This window comes from Mastomys coucha, unplaced genomic scaffold (genome assembly GCF_008632895.1).
Source record: "Mastomys coucha isolate ucsf_1 unplaced genomic scaffold, UCSF_Mcou_1 pScaffold19, whole genome shotgun sequence".
Taxonomy (NCBI): Eukaryota; Metazoa; Chordata; class Mammalia; order Rodentia; family Muridae; genus Mastomys; species Mastomys coucha.
This window is the reverse complement of record NW_022196901.1, coordinates 2,394,520-2,402,793: the sequence shown is the minus strand read 5'-3', so window position 1 is coordinate 2,402,793 and position 8,274 is coordinate 2,394,520. Positions and strand designations below refer to the sequence as shown.

At 38.7% G+C, this 8,274-nt stretch overlaps 1 non-coding gene across 1 annotated transcript; it reads right to left on the bottom strand.

The window, feature by feature from the left end:
• Positions 1-7,354: 7,354 nt before the first annotated feature.
• LOC116097653 lies at positions 7,355-7,462 on the bottom strand. The gene has a single exon (XR_004121497.1). It is a non-coding gene; the product is annotated as a U6 spliceosomal RNA (small nuclear RNA).
• Between the last annotated feature and the right edge of the window lie 812 nt (positions 7,463-8,274).

Genomic DNA, 8,274 nt, shown 5'->3' with positions numbered 1-8,274 from the left:
TTGCTTTTTGTTTTTTAAATACTGCATATTGATGTTTTCTGAGTTTGGAAGCCTGTCAAATTTCCCCATGTTTTCCCAGCAAGTGTTTCTTCCCATCGCATCACAGAGGTGATTTTCTCTGCGTCTGCCTTTTCATTTTTATTTTCCTTTTAAAACATTCAAGAGACGTTAAGATTCTATACACCAAAATGCATATATGAAGTACACTTACAGCCTCACCTGACTCAACATTTAACAAACGTTTTAATGGGAAGCACCAAAGTAATTTTCTTCCCCGAGAGCATTCACTATTGGGAATTATCCACTTATTTCATTGCTACTGATATTTAAAATGTCTTTGGATCTCTCCTTTTGAAATGCCCTCAGTAACCTGAAGAACATTTAAAGTCTATAAATATTCAGTAGTGCGGGCCATCAATCTTCAAGGATGATTGAGGAACAAGGACAAAGTATTTATTTTTGAAGTATGTAAAAAGGCATGGAGAGCCATAAAAGATGATCAGGTAAATTGGTTGTTTCCGATAATCTATTTTTCATCGGGGCCACATGTTTGTGAGAGGAAAATTGAAAAGGTAAGGCAGAAATGGGAGAGAGCTGCATGACATCAAAGAAAACCACCAAATGGTCTCAGAGATTGTTAGAAAAATGTAAGAGGATTTCCACAGTAACGAAAACCATGCAATTACCTGCAACTCCTTGGCAGCTTGTGAAACACTGAGATTTTGTAGACTTTCCTTCTATTCCCAAGCCCAGTAAGTAAATCTGCCATGGGAAGTAAAGCAAATTAAAACTGAATCTGACTAGTTCTTCATAAGCCCCGGCAACCCACTCAGCAGCAGTTTCTCCCAAAGGGTCACCCCTCACTTCACTGATTCTTAGTGGGGAGACAGCAAAGCTTTGTTGACCTGCTGAGCATTTCTGTGCTACATAGATAGATAGCACTCAACCAAGATGATGACCAGCTTCAGACAGACTACAGCTCTGGGCAGTTCTCATGTTAGGAAGATACAATCTGATGAGCGATCAAAACCAGCCATTTAATTCTATATGCTACCTGAAGCTGCATACTGACTGCACAAGTTTCTTCGTGGCCTGACTCCAGACTCTGAGTGCTGTTCTTGGAATAGAAAATCAAGTGGCTGAGTAGACTTTGTCCTGATTCAGCAATGACACTCATGTGATCCTGACAAATGACTTTGAAAAAAATGATGTTTTTTTTCATTTTATAAATAAATCATTTGAGATAGAAACTGCCAGAGCCTCTGTTTTATGCAGAAGTTTAAAGATACAAGCCAGTGAAGACAAAATTAATTGACCAAGGTCATATAGTTAAGACATGGATCTAGGATGTGCAGCTCATAGGGTTTTTTTTTTTCCTGTTAACTTTGTGAAATAACTGTCGAAATTTTCCTTTTAAATTTGAAAGAGAATCATTCTTTAAAAGGGTTTCCCTGATAGAAAAGATTCCCATGTCAGTGAAACAGAACAGTTCTAGAGGTAACGCTTTCCTAGCTGTGTCTAGTCAACCAGACAAATCTTTGGTTTAAAGTTAAGGAGGCTTTCGCTTCTTGTAGTCTTCTCTTGGGCTTGAGTTCTTCCAGTGGTTTCCAGGTCAAATGTTTACATAGAAAATCCTAGTGAGCATAGTTGATTATGTCAAAGGTTATCTTCTAGGCATTGAGAAGTCCAAGTCCACTGATAGGAGATTTTGTGTCTGATCCTTAATCCCTCAAATGACTACACTATGTACAAAGTGGTGTGTTGTTGAGCTCAGTTGCGACAACTATATTTCACATAAACCATGTCGTACGGATACAGAGACTGACTCCCAAAAGACACATTTCCATATCCTTTTATATTTGTTGTGCTAGTTTGCAGAAGAGACACAGATGCTATTTTACTTAAGTAAAAAAAAAAAAAAAGTAAAGACATTTACAATAAAAAAGGATTGATAGACTCTATAAATATCTCCAATTGCCCTTTTTTTCTATTTTCTTATGAAAATAGAGCAGCAAAACAAAACATCTGTGGTTCACAATGCACAATTGAGTGTTTCATCCTGTATAACTCCTCACATGCCTGACAGGTCATCTCCAAAAGAGCCCATAGCAGTCTATGGCCTTATACATTCTCATTTGTTGGAGTGTGAGAAAAATGAAGGCTGGAATTACTTAGATAATAGAACCAGTTTTAATATTTTCAAAATTGAGTCATAGTGAATGTTATTAAACAGTTATTATGTTGTACTATTTCACATATAATTTTTGAAGTTTTATAGCATATAGCATTTTAATGATAAGCATATTTTACATATATTAATTTTAAATGTATTCTGGTACCTTTCATAACAATGTTAACCATCAAATTCCTTTGCTATATTTTTCCCCTCAGGATAAAACAAGTCCGAGAAGAGAGAGGAAAAGGAAACTACTTTAGAGAGGGCAGTTTAGAGAGGAGGAGGAAGTTTTACAGAGACAAGTTGAAGAGAGAACAAGCTAGACACAGTCAGCATGGAGAGGAGTTTGAGCCAGAACGTCTGAGATGAACCAGCCAGCCAGAGCTTTTAAAGGGCCAGAAAGGGTAAGCTTATTCAGCAGTAAGTCTCAGGAGCTGAAACATTTTAGGCCTAGATAAGATTGTACAGAGCCTTTCCATGCTGACTGGTTCAAGCTGGCTTCTTCTGCTTGGCTTCTGATTAAATTTCTCTGCTTGGCCTCAAACTAACTCTAGCAATCTGTTCTAATCCTCTGCCTCCTTCTCATTCTCTGACTAATTCTGTCTTTTCCTGTGTCTACAAGTTCAAGACCAGCTAAGCTAAGTCTATGTAATCTTGAGCTAGAAATCCATATGTATATTAACAACAATAAAGGAACAAACACATATGGCCATATAGTAGAATATTATTCAGAAATAAAAATTATTTTTACACAAAACTTTAAAGATTTCTAATTATGTGAGTGAAGCTAAATGAAAAAAGGAACATTATATATCACTCTATGTAACAGTCTGAAAAAATAAAAAAGCCAAATGGTTGATTTCCTAGAAACAGGAAGGAGGACAAAAGGAGGGCCTGCAACTGCACATGAAGACCCTTGGTAAGATGGTGGATATGTTAGCCATCCTGATGATGCTGTGGTGCAGTGGTCATACAGGCATCTGTCAACACCTATCATTTGTAGACTCAAACATGCAGAATCTATTGTATGTGAACTGTGTCCCAAATTGACTATTAAAAATAACTCCCCATCAAAACCTCAAGAGTATTCACATCTTAATGTTAGTACTCTTCTATATCTCAATTTGGAAGCTGCTTTCATAGATTTTTAATCTGGGTGTGGATACTTTACTCAGTGTGAGAAAATCCACTTGCACATATGTACATTTCTATAAATGTGGAACAGTTCAACAGCACCATTTCCACCAAAAATAAAAAATAAAAAGACTCTGAAAAGCTAACTTTAAAGGACAGTAAGTTGAGAGACGCTGTTTTTTCCTTCCTCTTTGTCTTAGCATTGAAGAGATGAAAATGAGAGTTGGAAATAACGTGCCAAAGCAGTGGCTATTTCAGTTCAGGCCACAGCTGGGCTTTGGGTTTTATTTTGCTTTCTTGTGATTTTTTTCCAGTCAGTGAAAAGACTGGCCCATGAAGGCCATTTAAAAAAATAATCATGCTGACTCCCTAGGGACATTCCTTCCTCATGAACAGCATAAGCCACAACGATTACCATCAGAGTCCTTCAAAGCTATGGACAAATTCACATCAATAGTTTGTGAGATACAGCACATCTGAGTTTTTCTGTTACCACAATTGAACCTATATGGACTTTGGGACAAAGAATTATGAAGAAAAACGCTACTTAAGATAGAAGACCTCCTACTAGTAGAAAAAAGTTTATTAATGCTGACAGAATGAAATGATCAGAGGGGAATAATTAAAATAACAGTAATAAATGCAAAAACATTTTGAGCAAACAAAAATATTAAGGAAAACTCATATATTACAGATATTTAATATAGTTCATTGTCAACAACTCAGTGGAAGAATCATCTTTCTTTAGAATATTATTGATTATCAGGGCGAAAAAGAAAGAAGTACATGATATCGAACTATACAGTTTTGTCTAGAAACTGATTTATAAAATAAAACTGATGTAAGTAATAATTCTATATAACTAAAATAGACACACTCCGAAAGTGAAGCATCATTAGTGTGATGCTTTGAACGCAGGGGACAGTTAAAATAATACCATGCCATGGCCAGCTTCACATGAAGAAGGGAGATGTGAGGCATACTGTGAAGATAAAGGCTGCATCTACAGTAGAGTGGTAGACAACTGGCAATTCCCAGTAGGTTTCTCAAATGTCACCTCCTGTGACCTTTAGCTGTTGCTCAGGGCTTTTGTCCTTTGCAAAGTACCAAAGATTCTATTCTGTTCTCAAAGCATCCTTCATGTATAGGAGCGAGGGAGGCTGGTCTGACTCTCAGTCAATTATAATTGGTTTATCTCACTTTACCTGCTAGTAATTGTTTTAGAAAACCCACATAATCATCATCTGGCTAACCAGGAATGGGATATCTCCTAGGAACCTCCAAGAAAGATTCTTCTCTCTTAAATAAGTTACGCAGAAGATGCCGTTCTCATCAGGAAAATACTTAGCTGTGATTCTTAATGCAGATTTTGGCACTCTCTTATTGTGTTTATGGACAAAATTGGTGTGTGAAAGAGACGGAATTAAAACCAGAACATAGCCCTTATGGAACCCATAAATTACCCAATGTCAAAGCTGCTCCTAAGGAGCCATACAGCTTTGAAGGCTTGGTTTGAGCCTCAGTTTTCTCAGATCTAAAATGATTTACTTGATCTCACTAGGATCCTTCAGCTCTGCCTGTCATATTCAACACAGTTCAGTGTGTCTACCAAAGACATGAGTTTTTAAAATTGCCTAGGACCAAACAGTTGAAATATTCTGAAACATTCCAAATATCACAAGTCGATATCTGTTCTGTATTGATACAAAGTGAGAACTGCCTAGGAAGAGGCTATGGTGAATTGCAATAGGTGATGTTTAGGTCAGACCCCAAGTTCCTATTCTTATATTGACCAAAATATAAAGGAAGAGATGGGCTGGTTAGATAGGCTCACCTCACCCAATTTCTTTGGAACAATTTTATCTTCATATGGAGATATTTTATAAGTTGGGGCAATTCAAAGTACTCTTAATCTACAATTTTGAAATTTTTGATTAAAGGAAACTAAATGGAATTGTTTTTTTTTTTTGTTGTTTGTTTTGTTTTCTGCTAGAGGGCCACAGGGACCTGTCTTCTCTTGTACACTCCATGGTCTTACTATCGCTTGAGAGCATCTATTGTCCTAAAGCCATTTTCTGTTGGCCTGGGTTTGTAGTCACTTTAGGACTGATGGACCTTTTAATAGTTTGCTGACATTCATTACCAAAACCAAAGGAAAATGGAAGTGGTCACTGAACCACGTGAGATCACGTACTTACAAAAGCCCTTATTTCACTCCCAAGTGTCTCTGAAAAGTAAACATTTTCCCAGCAGAATTTTTTTTTCTATTTTCACAAAGTGGTTGTCCCTTTGAGGTTATTGTTTGATTCTTAAGACTCCAGAGAACCAAATAACCCTATTAAATTGGGGGACAGAGCTAAACAGAGAATTCTCAACTGAGGAAACTCAAATGGCTGAGAAGCACCTAAAGAAATGTTCAACATCCTTAGTCATCAGGGAAATACAAATCAAAATGACCCTCAGATTCTATCTCACACCACTCAGAATGGCTAAGATCAAAAACTCAAGTGACAGAAGATGCTGGTAAGGTTGTGAAGAAAGAACTCCATTGGTGGGATTGCAAGCTGGTACAACCACTGTGGAAATCAGTCTGGGAGTTCCTCAGAAAATTGAACATAGTACTACCTGAGGACACAGCAGTATCACTCCTGGGCATATACCCAGAAGATGCTCCAACATGTAATAAGGACACATACTCCACTATGTTCATAGCAGCCATACTTATAATAGCCAGAAGCTGGAAAGAACCCAGATGTCCCTCAACAGAGGAATGGATAAAGAAAATGTGGTACATTTACACAATGGAGTATCACTCAGTTATCAAAAACAATGAATTTATGAAATTTTTAGGCAAATGGATGAAACTAGAAAATATCATTCCAAGTGAGTTACCCCAGTCACAAAAGAACACACATGGTATGCCCTCACTGATAAGTGGATATTAGCCCAAAAGTTCAGAATACCCAAGATACAATTCACAGACCACATGAAGCTCAAGAAGAAGAAAGACCAAAGTGTGGATGCTTCAGTGCTTCTTAGAAGGGGGAACAAAATACAGGAGAAAATACGGAGACAAAGTGTGGAACAGAGACTGAAGGAAAGACCATCCAGAGACTGCCTCACCTGGGGATCCATCTCATATACAGTCCAGTTGTCAAACCTGGACACTATTGTGGATGCCAGAAAGTGCTTGCTGACAGGAGCCTGATATGACTGTCTCCTGAAAGGCTCTGCCAGATACTGGCAAATACAGAGGTAGATGCTCACAGCCAACCATTGACAGAGCGCAGGGTCCCTGATGGCCCTGATGGAGAAGGGACTTAAGGAGCTAAGGGGGTTTGCAGCCCCATGGGGCATGAACAGTGTCAACTTACCAGATCCGCTGGAGCTCCTGAGGTCTGGACCACTAACCAAAGAGTGCACCTGGCTTCGGCCGCATATGTGGCAGAGGATGGCCTTGATGGACATCAGTGGGAGGAGAGGCCCTTGGTCCTAAGGGTGTTTGATGTCCCAGTGTAGGGGAATGCCAGGGTAGGAAGGAGGGAGTGGGTGGGTGGGTGGGGGAGCATGCTTACAGAGGCAGGGAAGGCATGGGATAGGGGGTTTCTGGAGGGGAGACCTAGAGAGGGGATAATATTTGAAATTTAAATAAAGAAAATATCAATAAAAGAAATAAAATAAAAAGGATAACAACAACAAAAGACTGGGTCTCATGTTGTACAGACTGGCTGGAACTCATTGCATAGTCAAGTGTGAACTTCAATCATGGAGGTGAGATATTGTATCCTGAACGTGTGTGGTACCATTCCATGGGCTGAGGGCCCTAACTGCATGACAGAGGAAGCAAGATGAATACTAGCATTCAGAGCTTTCTGCTTCCTCACTGCAGAAGAGGCTGTGACATCAGCCATATTCTTCTGGTGTCCTGCATCCCTTGCCTCTCAAACTGAAAACCAAGCCCTTTTTAGGTTGCTTTGGTCAGGCATTATTTTTTTGTTTGTTTATAGCAACAAAACTGACATTTACCAATAATTGTACCATCGTGAATGTATTTTTTTTTTTAATATGGAATGCTTCACAAATTGTGCAGGGGCCATGCTAATCTTCTCTGTATCGTTCCAATTTTAGTATATGTGCTACCGAAGCGAGCACCTTCGTGAATGTAGAGCCTGTGTCAAAATAAACCCAACATTCCAGAAGGGGATAGAAACCAGATGTGACTAAATCATGTGGGCCTCTACATAAGCCACGTTTAATATCAGCCCTATCCGTCAACTCGGCAGTTCCATGAGCTACTTTTTGCATCAGTCAGTTTCGGGAAAAGTTATTGTCATGTGCAGATTTCAGGAAGCTTATCCAGTGGGCTGATTGAGTCTGTGGCTTAAGTCTCATTGCATTGACTCCTAACATAGTGAGATTGCCCCTGATTTAAGCAATATCTGCAAGTGGTTCTCTGTCTCTCCATGCTAATGTTCAGAACAAACTTCTTGTCAGCCTCAGGTATCAGCTTGTCTCACAGCTACCCCCTCCCCTTTGTTTACAAGGGAAAGGAGATGTCAACACTCAGACAAAAATCCACTGTAGGTAATGTTGCTAAATTTATAACAACCAGCACCTGAGTCAACTGAGAATATATCACAATGATAAACCATAGGAAAAGACTTTATAAACATAGTGAATTCTACCATCTTGGAAATAAAACCTCATGGTCATATTTTTTTTTCAGCAATAGCAGTTCAATTGTATGAGAAGGAAACATTTTATTTTGAAAACTGATGCTTCTGTTTATTGACAGGGTGCAGCTTAAACTTGAAGAGGTATACATGTTAAAAGTGTCTTGCTCCAAAAATAAACAGCCTGACAACTAATAGAAAGATTCAGTGCAAAATTCTGGCTCCTTACCCTGGACCTTACACTCAGAAACTGCCTTTTTGAGGTCATATAGGATGTTATACAACATTTGT